A 14,410-nucleotide genomic window follows, 5' to 3' on the forward strand; every position below is an offset into this window, starting at 1 on the left:
GGAATAATAAACAGTCCTACCTCACAGGTTGGATGTAAGAATTTAATGAGTTAATGTAAGAATTTAATGAGTTAATACAAACAATGAGTTAATACAAACAAAACCCTTGGCACAGAGCCTGGACTAAAGTACTCGATAACTGTTAAACATCTATTACCACTACTGCCGCTTGATTGCTAAGGTCTCTGTCAACCAGAAGCATTAGGAATCTGTGATCATGCAAACGCGCTGTAAAAATGCACCCACTTATAGAGACTGTAAGTTACCTCCACCACCCAACATCTCATCTCCACTCTCTTCAGGACACAGGAGAGATATGATGTTATTTCACAAGATGGATAAATTCTGTTTCTATTGAAAGCATGTTTTATAAAACAATATTTCAGTATTTCTTTCCTTCCTTGATTCACTTGTCAAACAGAGCTCCCATTCTGTGTGCCAGCGTTGTTGTTAGGAGTATAAATAGAAGAGACAAATAAAGAAGGAGAGAACTCGAATTAACAGTGACAGCCAGGCTGTGTTTAGTAGTGGGTGACCCATGCATTCATTCATCCAACAAATATTTATTGTTCAACTACTATGAGCCAGGCAGCATGCTGAGGTCACAGTGACAGTGAAGAAAAACCAGGCCCCAACCCCAGGGGGTTTGCTTTCTAAGAGGTACGGATAGGAAGGGCTAAGAAATTACATGGAAAGAAAGATCCATAGGAGCTGAGGGTGTGGGAGGTGGAGTGGAGGGAAGGAAAGGCAACCAGAGTGCAGAGAATAAGAGGACTTCAGCAGAGTTGATTCAAGAGAGGAACAAGGTGTAGCCCCAGGTAAGGTGGGGCTAAAGGGAACAGCGTGTACAAAGTTATGTATCCAAGGGATTTCCAAGAACACTACTGTTTGCTTCTATTAATTTGTCCCTAGGAGGACACATATTACTTTTGGGGGAACCAACTTTTTGTATTTTAAATAAGCCCTTTTATAAATAATTATCAAAAGGACATTTGACAGGACTTCCCTGGTGGTGCAGTGGTTAAGAATCCTCCTGCCAACGCATGGTACGCGGGTTCAAGCCTTGGTCTGGGAAGATCCCACATGCCGTGGAGCAACTAAGCCCGTGCACCACAACCACTGAAGCCTGCGCACCTAGAGCCCGTGCTCCGATACAAGAAGCTACCGCAATGAGAAACCCGTGCACCGCAACAAAGAGTAGCTCCCGCTCGCCGCAACTAGAGAAAGCCCGTTCAGCAACGAAGACCCAACACAACGAAAAATATTAATTAATTAATTAATTAAAAGGACATTTGACATAAGCAATATGATTTTAAACAGATCCTAGCATTTATCTTCTGGGAAGATCCCACATGCCACAGAGCAACTAAGCCCGTGCGCCACAACTACTGAGCCTGCGTGCCACAACCACTGAAGCCTGCGCACCTAGAGCCCGTGCTCCGATACAAGAAGCTACCGCAATGAGAAACCCGTGCACCGCAACAAAGAGTAGCTCCCGCTCGCCGCAACTAGAGAAAGCCCGTTCAGCAACGAAGACCCAACACAACGAAAAATATTAATTAATTAATTAATTAAAAGGACATTTGACATAAGCAATATGATTTTAAACAGATCCTAGCATTTATCTTCTCTTCATGAAAAATTGGCCAGGGTCTTATTTCAACAGAACTTTTCATTCTGGGAAGTTAGTTTGAAAAAAAATAATAATAATAATTGCATTTAAGAGACACTGAGCATGACTTTCAATACAGTCCCCAAGATTTGTATTTAGGAAGAAGCTAAAGATTTGGAGAAGACCCAAATTTGGATCCTAGATTCTTACTAATTGAAGTTCCTCTCTCTGAACCTATTTCCTCTTTGGTGCAATGTGGAGCCTGACACCTAGTACAAAACGAAAATATCACATGAGATAACAGATGTGAAAATGACCAATAGATGTCAAAGCATATAGAAGCTATTTGTATTTATTTTAATATAACTTTCTTTCTTTGTTTGTTTTCCTTGCCCCCAGGCATAATAAGATTGGATTATTTTTGTGACTCATGTTTGTGTTATGAAGGAAGAATCAATATCTAACGATGGCACTGCAATTGTCTTGGGCTCACATGTCACCAAGGACTCTCCAATATAAGCTGTCATTGAAGCCCATTCAAGCAAAGAAACTTCTCGGGCTGATCCTAAGATACTAGATGAGTAGGACAGTTAAAGACAGACATTCATTAAGACTCTGAGCCAGAGTTCAGTTTCCAGGACTCTGCTGTCTGCCCCCGACACACTATGGAACTTTGAGTTTATTCTCCACTCATCTACCATACCAGCTCTTTCCTTCCCTCTTTCCCATCTGAATCCACCAACAACAACCCACGTGTCCTTAGATTGGTTAAGGTCTCTGTGACTTGTGGGGGTTTTTTTGTTGTTTTTATCCATAAAAAGGACACAATAAAAAGAATCTACATCATAGAATTCTTTTCAGGATTAAAGGTGATTATGCATTGTAAGGACTCACACAATTTGAGGCCACTGTCAATACTTCAAGTATTTGCTATCATTACTATTACTCATAGTATTGCTCTCCTTCCCTCCTTCTCTCCCTCTCTTGCTTGCTTCTTCCCTGTTCAGTCACTAACCTGGCTCCCGCCTTCCACTCCACTCCCCTTCCTTTTGCCTTCCCCTCTCTCGCTGCCCTTGCCCTCGTGTGCCCTTGCCTCCCCTCACCCTGACAGCTTCCCCAGCCATGAGTCATGGGAGTTTGCTCTCCCACTGGCTCCTGAAAGGCTGTCGCTGGCAGGCTGGCGGGCTGCAGAGGAGACACAAGCCCGGGACAGGAGACAACTGCTGCCAGGGCCTCATTCGCCTAATGGAGCCGGCCTGGAACTTGACTTTAGGGAGCTTCTAGGACTTGAACATGCCTCTGTGGTGCCACCAGCCATTATTTTGGGGGAATTAAAAGAGGCCCAGAGTCCCTGAGGACTGGGAGTAGATAGATGTATTGCCCATCTTTGCTAAAAGAGGAGAAAGATTGATTCTGGTCATTCTAAGCCGTTCTTTTAATACCTGGGAAACTCTCCACTAAGTCCTCTCTCCACTTGTAAGTGCCAGGGCCCTTGTGAGCCCTGAGCCTCTTCCCATCTCCTTGCTTCCCTCATTTCTCTCCCAGTTTGAATTTGGCATCAGACCCTGACACGCACTGACTTTTTCTCTCTCCTCTGCGGGACTCAGAGCTCCTAGAGGACAATCCTCTGTCCCATGACACTAAATTGTCTTAGTCCTGTGCATGTGGGTCAGGAGCACATTTGGAATCAGACAGACCTAGGATTCAACACTATGTTTGCCAGTTTGTTCTTGTGACTTTGTACAGAGTGTTTAATTTCTCTGTTTATTTGCTCATTTACTCATTCAACAAATAGTTACAGAGCACTGACTATGTACCAGGCAGTGTGCCAGGTGTTGGAGATACAGGACTGAAGGAGGAAGGCGGTCTTTGCCCTCAGGCAGCTTAGAGTGAGGGAGACAGATAACAAACGAAACCACAAACAAAAATAATACACTGTGATAAGCACCATAAATGAAACATTGAGGAACTAAGCTAAACATAATGGGGGGCTGGTGGAGACCTGTTTTAATGAAGTGGGCAGAGATGGCCTAGAGCAGCACGACATTTGGGGCCCATCGACAATATGTCCTGTTTGGGTCGGGTGGGGCTGACCTCAGCACCACAGGATGTCTGACAGCTCTGGTGGTCTCTACCAACTAGATGCTAATGGCCATCTCCCACATCGTGACAACCAAAAATGCCTCCAAGACATTGCCAATGTCCCTTGGTGAGTGGCGGGGAGGGACCAAAATCACTCCCCGTTGAGAAACTGTGGCTTAGAGTATGAGTCACAAAGACTTGGGTTTGAGTCTTTCTTCTACCATCTATTTGCCGTGGTGACTGAATAGATAACTAAGATCTTTGAGCCTGTTTCCTCGTGGGTGTTATGGAGAGCTGCTGTGAGTAATAACGTCCCTTGGTGCTGTTATGAGGAATAAATGAGATCACAACAGTCCACAGAAAGCCCTCAATAACGTAGCGGTTACTGCTGCCGTCATTAATGCTGCATGTCTGTCTCTCCTACTGGCCTCTGGTCCCTTGGGGGCAGGAACTGGCTCATAATCCTATCTGTGTCCCCAGTGCACAGGTCAGAAGCCAGGACTCCTTACAAACCTGGCTAACCCCTGCAGCATAAATCTCACAGTCCTCCCCACCAACCCCTCCACACACACACACACACACACACACACACACACACACACACACACACACACACTGCAGAGAGATAATCAACGCCAACCCAGTGACTGACTTTGATTGGACCCCAAGTAGTTCCAGTTCTCACAGATTTGATATCTGGTCAGAATCAGGCTTTTTTAGTGAAGAAAGAGGCGGCTCTTCTCTGCCCTGCTAAGAGGAGGCTGTACTCTTTTGAAAGCTCATTGCCCCACAGGGAGTGGCTGATGAAAGATAATATTGCCTTTGGTCTTCCTCTTCTCCCTCAAACAATTCAAGGGGGCCTTTCCTTTTCCCGTTTGGCTGGTTTGAAGCCCCTGATACGCTTCTGCCCATCAGATCTTGCCTCGGCGCAGGATTTGTGGCTCAGCCAGCAGACCAAAAAGCATTTGTTTTCAGATTTCCATGCCAATCTGGGGTGAGCGGGTCTGCATCTTGTGGCCTCTCCGGCTCTTCTTGAGCATTTCGTGAGACTAGTTTCCATCCCCACAGAACTGGACTTGAGGGGAGAGACAATGTCAAACTTTCTCCAGCTTCCTTATTCTTCCTCTTTCTTGGGGAATGTGTGATTGCGTGCACTCTGTGCAAACTCCATGCCCATCTCCACCTCATCACCCTGATACTCTTTACAGATCTAATCATCTAGGATTCATTTATCTCCATAGAGCTCTGAGTAATTCCTCTTTGGCACAGATAAAAGCAAATCAAGAAGGGCAATTTACCTTAGCGGTTTCCTCCCCTAAGAAATTATTTCAAAGATTCTCCAATGCCTTGCTTGTCCCTGTGCCTGGCAATATTTGCTCAAGTCCTTCACAGCTTCCAGATGCTGCGTTGAAGCAATTTTGGCAAGAGAAGATAGGGCCCGATTAAAAAAACAGTATTTCCCGAAAAACGATAACGTAAAAGGTTCTACTCTGGGCACTGTCATGGCTACAGTAATGAAGGCGGCCCACTGCTCTGTGACGCCCTGTCACAGCTGCACAGAAGTGCTCAACGAATGTTCATTGGACAAGGACATGGCTCTCATAAGGGGCAGGGGGTGGAATAAGAGGACAGATGTCTGTTGAACACCTACCGTGTAACAGGACCTTATTGGGAACTCCGGGTCCAAAGGTGAACAAGAGACAATCTGTAGACAAACGTAGACCTGGCAGAGATAAGTCTGTCCACAGAAAATGTAATATCATTTGGTAAGTGCTAGGAGAATGCTATGAGTACCGGTGGAGTGATACTCAGCCCAGCCTGGGGGTCGGGGAAATCTTCCTAGAGGAAATGATACCCAAGTGGAGTCACAGACACGAGAATGAGAGAGCAGAAAGGATGATCTATCTAGAGGACAACCAGAGGCATGAGGGCTTGTGGGAAGTAAAGCAATTGGGCTTCATTTAAGTGTCAAGAAAAAGGTAGGCAGTAGCAAAGAATGAGACAGCAGGCACAGTCAGGGACCTGGAAATGAAAGGCCTTCGTGGCAGACATGCACACAAGCTGCCCACATCCTGCTGCCTAGCCGTCAGCTCCACAGGGTCTGCCTCAGCTACAGAGAGCCATGGGGCCTGAGTCCCCGCCAGCAACAGAGGGAGGCGGGGCATTTTGGCTCACTGTGGGGTGATGCTGAAGGGGAACATTTACTCCCAAGCTCCCCACCCGGTTACTTGAGGCTTTGTCGGGCCTGCTTTGACTTCTTCCTCTGCCCACTCCTGTGTCCTCCCTTTTCTTTTCACAGGTGTTGATCCTCCATCAACATCTAACACCCCAGAGACCATCCCTGTGTCTGCTTCCAGTGAACACAGCCTGCTCTAGCCTGGGATGCCAAACTAGAGACTGGACCCTGTTCCATCACCAGCAGAGTTCAATCATTTTTCCTTTGAAACACAGACAATTCAGATGCAAGGTTACCCAGATCCTAACATTCTTCAATGTGTATAGGCTACCTAGTCTATAACTTGTGAAGAATTCCCAGAGAACTGGCTGGAACTAATAAATTCCTCCACTCCTTTCTCACTGTTAAGAGGAAAATCTTCCTCACCACCCATATTTCCATGTAAAAGAACTTCATCTTGAAAACGCTCCTGCCGTCTTTCTTCCCACAGTGCTCCTCATAGGAGGAAGAGGGGATTTCTCGGACTGGTCGGTGTAGAAGAGATTCGAGGTTCTGGGTGCACCCTCACTTCTCCTGGGACGGGCTCCAGCAGAAAGGAGACCACTGTAGACCTGTGCTCAAGGCCCTGCAGGAAGCTTGGGGCCAGTTCTGTACCTGCTGGGAAGCCTTTGGTGGCCCTGCCCTGCCAGGCACTGGTGAGAAGCATAAGCACACCCATTCGGCTCCACAGCTAGGCAGCAACCCCCCAAGCCAGCTTCAGTCAGTAATAATGCTGACATCTTAATCTTCATTTTCCTGATGCTCAGTTAGTTCTCAACTTGGGCAGGGAAAAGGGATGCTATTTTCCAAGCCCTCTAAAACACCCCAACACTCACAATCCAACAGCTCAAAATATCTTGAGGTATCAGTTTCTCAGCACTCAAAGAATATCAGTAACTGTTGTGGAATATAAATACATGGTCAAATAAATGCGTGTTACTCCACCAAAAAGACACAATCCCACCAAGAGGAATTATGACTGTATAATTCAGGGGAGGGCTCCACCCACGCACACTGGGGTTGATGGACAGAAGCTTCAATTTAATTACTGCTTCAGACTGCATAATATTGCCTTAGTGGTGAGCCACAGCATGTTTACACAAGGGAGAAGCCGCTGAAAACCTCAGAGTGTGTTCATTAGGAATTCAGCCGAATATTCTGAGTGTGAGGCCCACAGGACTTTCTAAAAAGGTTAAAGCGTCTTTTCCTCTAATGTACGTGAAAAAACAAACAGAAAACCAGACAAGCATCTTTCTTTGATCATTGACTAGAAGGTAAGCAGAGTGGTAGGGTATCAGCTTAAAGAGCGTAGGATGGGAAGTCCATAGACCTTGTTCCTGACCCTAGTTACCATCACAGATTTGCTAAAGAACCTCACTCTAGTCATTTTAACTCTCTCAGCTTCAGTTTCCATGTCTGTAAAACGGCTGTGAGAGTACCTGCTATGCTCTGCTCACAAGGGTCTTGTGAGGATCAAGTGTGATGTTTTATTGTAAATCATGCTAAGGGATAACATTTATTGGGTGCTGTATGCTAAAAACGGTGCTTCGGTCCTCACACCTTTAGTCGCTGCAAAGCTGCCTCGTTTGTGCTGCTTGACAGACATCAGTCCAAAGTGACCATTTATTTTAAAAGATGAAAAATGAGAAGAAATATGAAGAATTGAGAGTGAGAAGCAGGGATTTTCCCACCACCACGACCCCACCTTTCCCACCCCCTACCCTCCCACCCTCCACTTTCTCTCTCTCCCCTCCCCTTGCAGCTGTTCCACATTCTAGCTGCATTCCCAAACTTCTTGAAACAGAACCCTGCCAGAACAACACACAATCCTCCTCAAAGCATCGTCCCGTATGGTATTTTCAGGAGCTGTAGGAGATTTAGGTAGGAAGGAGTCAGCACATGTTGGGGGGCTGCTGGTGACTAGCAAGAGGCCATTACCTGGGGCCAAGGTCTCCAGGCATTTTAGGGAGGGGCTCTGGGTCTTAAGCTGGATAACTGGAGGAGGACTGCAGGGAGCGGGTTGGGTTACTGAAGTTTCTGAGCAGAGAGGGAAAGGAACATGAGGTCAGCATCTTTCCAGGCTGGACATCCTGGAAAGCTTGGGTGGGGGCACCTGGCAGCAGCAGTAGGCTTGAAGAGCTCTGCAGGATGATGCCTGTAGCCTTTGTCACTAAATCTGACAGTTCCATAGGAGCACAGGATGACACACCTTCCAGGCTGCAAAGTCCACTCTCATACCACCTTCTCTATTTTTGCTGTAAGTCTATGCCTATAGACTGCTAGACCATTCTTTAGTTTTGTTTTCTTTTTAAATGGCTTCACTTTTTCCTTCAGGAAATTTATTTTTCAAAGGACATTTTCAACATCACTGTCTGTGGTAGAACCCTCTAGTACTCACCCTTTTCAGTCCTCTTCTTTCCAGGCACAAGGGAAGATAATAATCCCAGCACGTCCCACCACCTCTGCGCACACTGCTTTGAGCTGGGTGGAGCCTCCTGTTGGTTCTGACCAATGGACTGTGGAGGCATGAGTCAGTCAATCATCCAGTGAGACCAATTCAATAAATTGTTCTATTTATTAAAAACACAAAACTATTCTATATATTTTCTACATGTTGATATACTCGCTAGATGTAACCATAAATCTATAGATTTTAGAAATGTCTGAAAGGTCTCACAGCAAACTGCATGCAGTATCACCTCTGGGGAGGCCACCTGAGCTAAAGATAGGGAAGGGGAGACAGTGGTAAAAGGAACTTGAAATTTACCTGTATCATTTTAAATTTTCGCAAGGAAAGTGTGTTTACTTACGTAAGTAGAAAGGGCAAGGTGAACAGCAAAATGAAAAAAGGAAATAAAACTGGAAAGTTATGTTGGGGCTATGTTTTGAAGCATCTGAAATGCCAAACTAAGAATTTGTGCTTAACGCTGCAGGCACCAAGAGCCAAGGAGAATGTGTGGATTGTCATAAGCAGGTCCTGATCCGGGCTGTGACAGCACCTCCTCCTCCTCAGGTGGCTAAACATACGCGAAGTGCCCCAGAGCGTCTGTCATAGAGCGAGTGCTCTGTCAGCGTTCGCTACCGCTCTTTGCTCTTCTTTTTACTCTGGCCACGCTGACCTTTCCCTTTCTCATGAACACGCCAAGTTCTTTCTGCCTCGAGGCTTTCATACGTGCTCTTCCTTATTCCTACTGTTCCTTTCTTCCCTCTCCTTCTCATCCTTCGAGTTCAGCCTAACTAGTAGCAGCTCAGTGACACCTTCCATTACCTGCCTCTCTAAGTTGTTTCCCCCAGCCCACTCTGTGTCTGTCAAAGCATCCTGTTGGTTTTCTTTAGGACACTTATCACAATTTGTAATTGCATCTGTTGGGGGGGGGGGGGTTGGTTGGTTGGTTTGACCTGTTTATTCTTTTTCTCCCCTACTCACAAGTATATAAACTTCACAAAGGTAGGGACAGAATGTGTTGTGTTCACTGCCGTTCCCACGACACCCAGTAGAGTTGTTGGCACAGAGTTAGAAGTAGCAGTAGTAATAATAATAATAGTAATAGCTACTATTTGTTGAGCACTTACTATGTATCAGGCATGTATTTACATGTCTTACATACTCATTTAAATGTCCTAATAACCTTTCTGAGTAGGCATTCATATTGTCCTCATTTTACAGATGAAGAAACTGAGACATAAGAGAGATTAAGAAATTTTACTAAGATCACACAGCTGGTAAATATCAGAGCTGGGATTCCAGTCTTTAGTGCTCTACAATATTTTATTGAACGATGAATGCATTAGTTAACACAATGCTGGTCTGTGGTATTCCTGATGTCCTTATACTCCAAGTGCAAATAGTGCAATTTGCCTTAGAATAAATGAAAACGATTAGCCTAATCGATAGAGTGAGTGTCTGCTGGGAGGTCATAGCCGTTAGGAGGAGAAGAAGGCAGCTATTTTCCATTGAGAGGCAGTAGATCGAGCTTTGTGTGACAGGGCTGATGGCCGGGCTGAAAACAAGGAGCAGGGTGTGCTGGCAGAGATGTGGGAAGCTCATCCGACTCCAGACCACATCACCTGGAGAACACTCCCTGCCAAACCCAGTCACAGCCAGATCTCCGAGAAAGGAGTTCTGGGAGCAGCGGAAACGATGTAACCTAAAATCTATAAATTTTAGAAATGTCTGAAAGGTGTTCACTGCCGTTCCCACGACACCCAGTAGAGTTGTTGGCACAGAGTTAGAAGTAGCAGTAGTAATAATAATAATAGTAATAGCTACTATTTGTTGAGCACTTACTATGTATCAGGCATGTATTTACATGTCTTACATACTCATTTAAATGTCCTAATAACCTTTCTGAGTAGGCATTCATATTGTCCTCATTTTACAGATGAAGAAACTGAGACATAAGAGAGATTAAGAAATTTTACTAAGATCACACAGCTGGTAAATATCAGAGCTGGGATTCCAGTCTTTAGTGCTCTACAATATTTTATTGAACGATGAATGCATTAGTTAACACAATGCTGGTCTGTGGTATTCCTGATGTCCTTATACTCCAAGTGCAAATAGTGCAATTTGCCTTAGAATAAATGAAAACGATTAGCCTAATCGATAGAGTGAGTGTCTGCTGGGAGGTCATAGCCGTTAGGAGGAGAAGAAGGCAGCTATTTTCCATTGAGAGGCAGTAGATCGAGCTTTGTGTGACAGGGCTGATGGCCGGGCTGAAAACAAGGAGCAGGGTGTGCTGGCAGAGATGTGGGAAGCTCATCCGACTCCAGACCACATCACCTGGAGAACACTCCCTGCCAAACCCAGTCACAGCCAGATCTCCGAGAAAGGAGTTCTGGGAGCAGCGGAAACTGACCGCCCCAAGGACTATGCCAAGTAAGAGAAACCAGCCTCTGAGTCAGGCGAGGGAGATTTCTGTTCTGTTCTGGCCTGGCCTTTAGCGGCAAGACCTTCCTGGACCCACAACTTACGGGTCCTGTTAGGTGGATCCCAACAGCTGCCAGCCATGACTCTGTGTATGCAGAAGTCAAGAGGAAAAATAATCATAGTATAAAGAAGCTAAATTCATTGTGTTCTCGCCATGTGCCAGGTACTACGTGAGGAGCTTTAGATAAATTATATCCTTTAATTCTCATAATAACCCTGGAGGTTATTTCAACCTTCATTTTGTCGATAACTGTTTATCAAGTCCCTGCTATGTTGATGAAGTAAGTACTATTTTTTTAAAAAATAAATTTATTTATTTATTTATTTTTGGCTGCGGGCAGGCTTTTCTCTAGCTGTGGCGAGTGGGGGCTACTCTTCGTTATGCTGCGCGGGCTTCTCATTGTGGTGGCTTCTCTTGTTGCGGAGCATGGACTCTAGGCACGCGGGCTTCAGTAGTTGTGGCACACGGGCTCAGTAGTTGTGGAGCACAGGCTTAGTTGGTCCACGGCATGTGGGATCTTCCTGGACCAGGGCTCGAACGTGTCGCCTGCATTGGCAGGCAGATTCTTAACCACTGCGCCACCAGGGAGGTCCCAAGTAAGTACTATTTTTAATTCTCTTTTACAGATGAGGAAAAAGAGGCTTGGAAAGATTAAGGAATTTGCCCAAGTCAGATGCTGGCAGAATTAGAACTTGAACTCAGGTCTGCCCAGTGCCAAAACCCTCCTTCTTAACCTCTACTCTGAATTGCCTTCTGATTTTTAAAACCACCATTTATTTCTATCTATGTGTAAGGTACTGTACTATAATCATTAGGAGGAATTATTCAATGAGATAATGTTGCCTGGCTCATAATAAATGGTTAGTAAATATTAGCTTATGTTATCCCACATATTATATGTTTATATACTGTGATGGTTAATTTTATGTGTCAACTTGGCTAAGCCACAGTGCCCAGATATTTGGCCAGACACAGCTGGATATTGCTGTGAAGGTAATTTTTAGATTAAATTAACATTTTAATCAGTTGACTTTGAATAAAGCAAATTACGCCCCATAATATGGTGGGCCTCATCTAATCACTTGAAGAACTTAATAGAAAAAGACTGTCCTCCCCCAAGGAAGAGAGAATTCTACCTCCAGACAGCCTTGGGATTCAAGCTGCAACATCAGCTCTTCCCTGGGTCTTCATCCTGCTGAACTGTCCTGCAGATTTTGGACTTGGCAACCTCCACAATCACATGAGCTAATTCCTTAAAATCAATCAACCAATCAATCAATCAATCAATCTATACATATACACATTCTCTCTATACATATATATACCCATCATATATATATTACACACACATCCTACTGCTTCTATTTCTCTGGAGAAGCTTGACTACTAGAGATATATATAATAATGACAATAATTGGATGAGCAGATAAAAGCTGGAAAGGTCTATATTAGAGGCAAAGAATTCAAACTGCCCAAATTCTTCTAGAAATCTAGCTCCTACTGAAGAATACAGCCTACAACTGTCACAATCATCTCCACTTATGTGAAAAGCAGATTTTCCTAATTTGGTTAGAAATCAATTAGAGATTAATGGTAGTTCTTCTCATTCTCTCCTCCCTCTAGGCCTGTTTCCCATCCATAAAATGAGGACCGTGTGACACTTCATGACAACTGCAGAAACAAATGGTCAAGTCCGCTGAAGGTCAGGTCCTGCCTTTGCGACCCTCCCAGCTCAGTGCAGAATGGGTGGTGGCAGTGGAGGTACTGAGGAAAGAGCCCCTGTCTGGCAGCCAGAAATTCCGTGGGCTGGTCCCAAGGTCAACACTCACCAGCCTGGTCATCCTGGGACAGATCTGTTTCACAGGTCCCGGCTTTAGTGTCCTCCTTACCAAAACAGTCATGATAATGATTACTCTGAGGGTGACTGTAAAAATCAACATGAAATCTTGTTTGTGACACTATTTTATGAGCGGCAGGTTTTCCCTCTCAGAAGGCAGTCTGACTGTTGAGTAAATCCAAGCACGTCAGAGCAGGGTCAGCCCTCGGTCAGCCCGTGCTCTGGAATCAGCTGGCCAGGATGGTTGATGGTCCCTGTTCACGTGCCTCATTGCTTCTGCTGACAGGGAGGGCACGAATGGTCATAACAGCCCCTTCAGTGGCAGGCATTTCAGCTCCAAATACTTGGTCTCATGTTCTCTTCCTAACAGCCCCCTGAGGTAGGCAGCCCAGGGAGGAAGAGGTTAAACTCATGGCCACACCCCAAGGTAGAGGTCTAGCTTGGCTGCAGCCCCATCCAGACTTGAAATCCTGGGTCTGTCCCTCCCCATCTCCAGGTAAGGTCAGCTGAGAGTCAGAACTTAACCTAATGATTCAGGGGCCAGAAGAGCAAATTGATTCGATCACAAATCCTCCTTCGAAAGCCAAGGCCCACTCATCACTGCGGAGGATCCAGGAGACAAAGACTGGAAAAAGAATTTAATTTGAAAAACAACAACAACAATAGGGAAAGTATCCGGCAAGATTCTAATCAGAGTATCGGCTGCCTGGAGACCTGAGAATCGTTTGTCAAATGTCTCCTGAATCTCAAACTTGATCTATCACTTCTCCTATTATTTTAGGATTTGGGGGAAATGAAACACATTTTCATATGACTAAGCTCAGTCACCAACTCGCTCTGTGACATTAAGCAAGTCGTTTAGTATCTCTGAGTCTCAGTTTTTCTCTTCTAAAAAAACCAATGTACAAAATTGGTTTCCCAAACTTCAGACATTAGACTACTGGGATCATGATTTTTGCCATATATGTGCACCACAGCTAATGGTTACCTAGTATTGTTCTTTACACATATTTATGTATTTCAAAAGGAAATCTGCTATCACTTCATAAGTGTAAAAACAGAGACTCGCATCAATAATTTATAGTGAGTACATAATTATTACAATTTTTTTTTAATTCTCACATTCCAGATCCCTGAAAGCATTCCTCATACTAGCTCTGGGAATCGCTGGCCTCCAGCTCTGGCATTCCGCCAGTGAAAAACCTTGATCCCTTGCAGCACTGCTAACTCCCAGGGAAGCCTTCCTGATCCCCTGCATTAGGCTAGTGCTTCTCTGTCATTCATAGGAAAGTCCGTCTTCCCTGCTAAGAGGCAACGGCTGAGGGTATTGGTAGTGCGCACTGCTACATGTATCAGCTTGGTCACCTTACTTAACAGTGTTACCTTATGTCTCCAAGACTCAGTTTCTTCATCCACAGAATGAGGTTAATTGTTTCTTCAGTGAATGGAATCTGAAAAAAAAAAAAGTTAAAAATAATTCGGGTGAGAAAGGCAGAAGAGACTTAAGAAGGTAGTCCAGAAGGGTTGAAATCAAGGGAAGAATCTATCAACTGGAGGAGACAGAAGCATGTTTACGTTATTCAATATAATCTACCTTATTCAACATAATTCACTCCCTTCACATTATGCATTACAACTATTATGACCACACCTGACATTTATTTAGTGGTTACTATTGTGTTAAGTGCTTCTTAAGCATGATTTCATCTAATCTCCACATCCATTATTATTCC

This window comes from Physeter macrocephalus, chromosome 8 (assembly GCF_002837175.3).
Source record: "Physeter macrocephalus isolate SW-GA chromosome 8, ASM283717v5, whole genome shotgun sequence".
NCBI lineage: Eukaryota > Metazoa > Chordata > Mammalia > Artiodactyla > Physeteridae > Physeter > Physeter macrocephalus.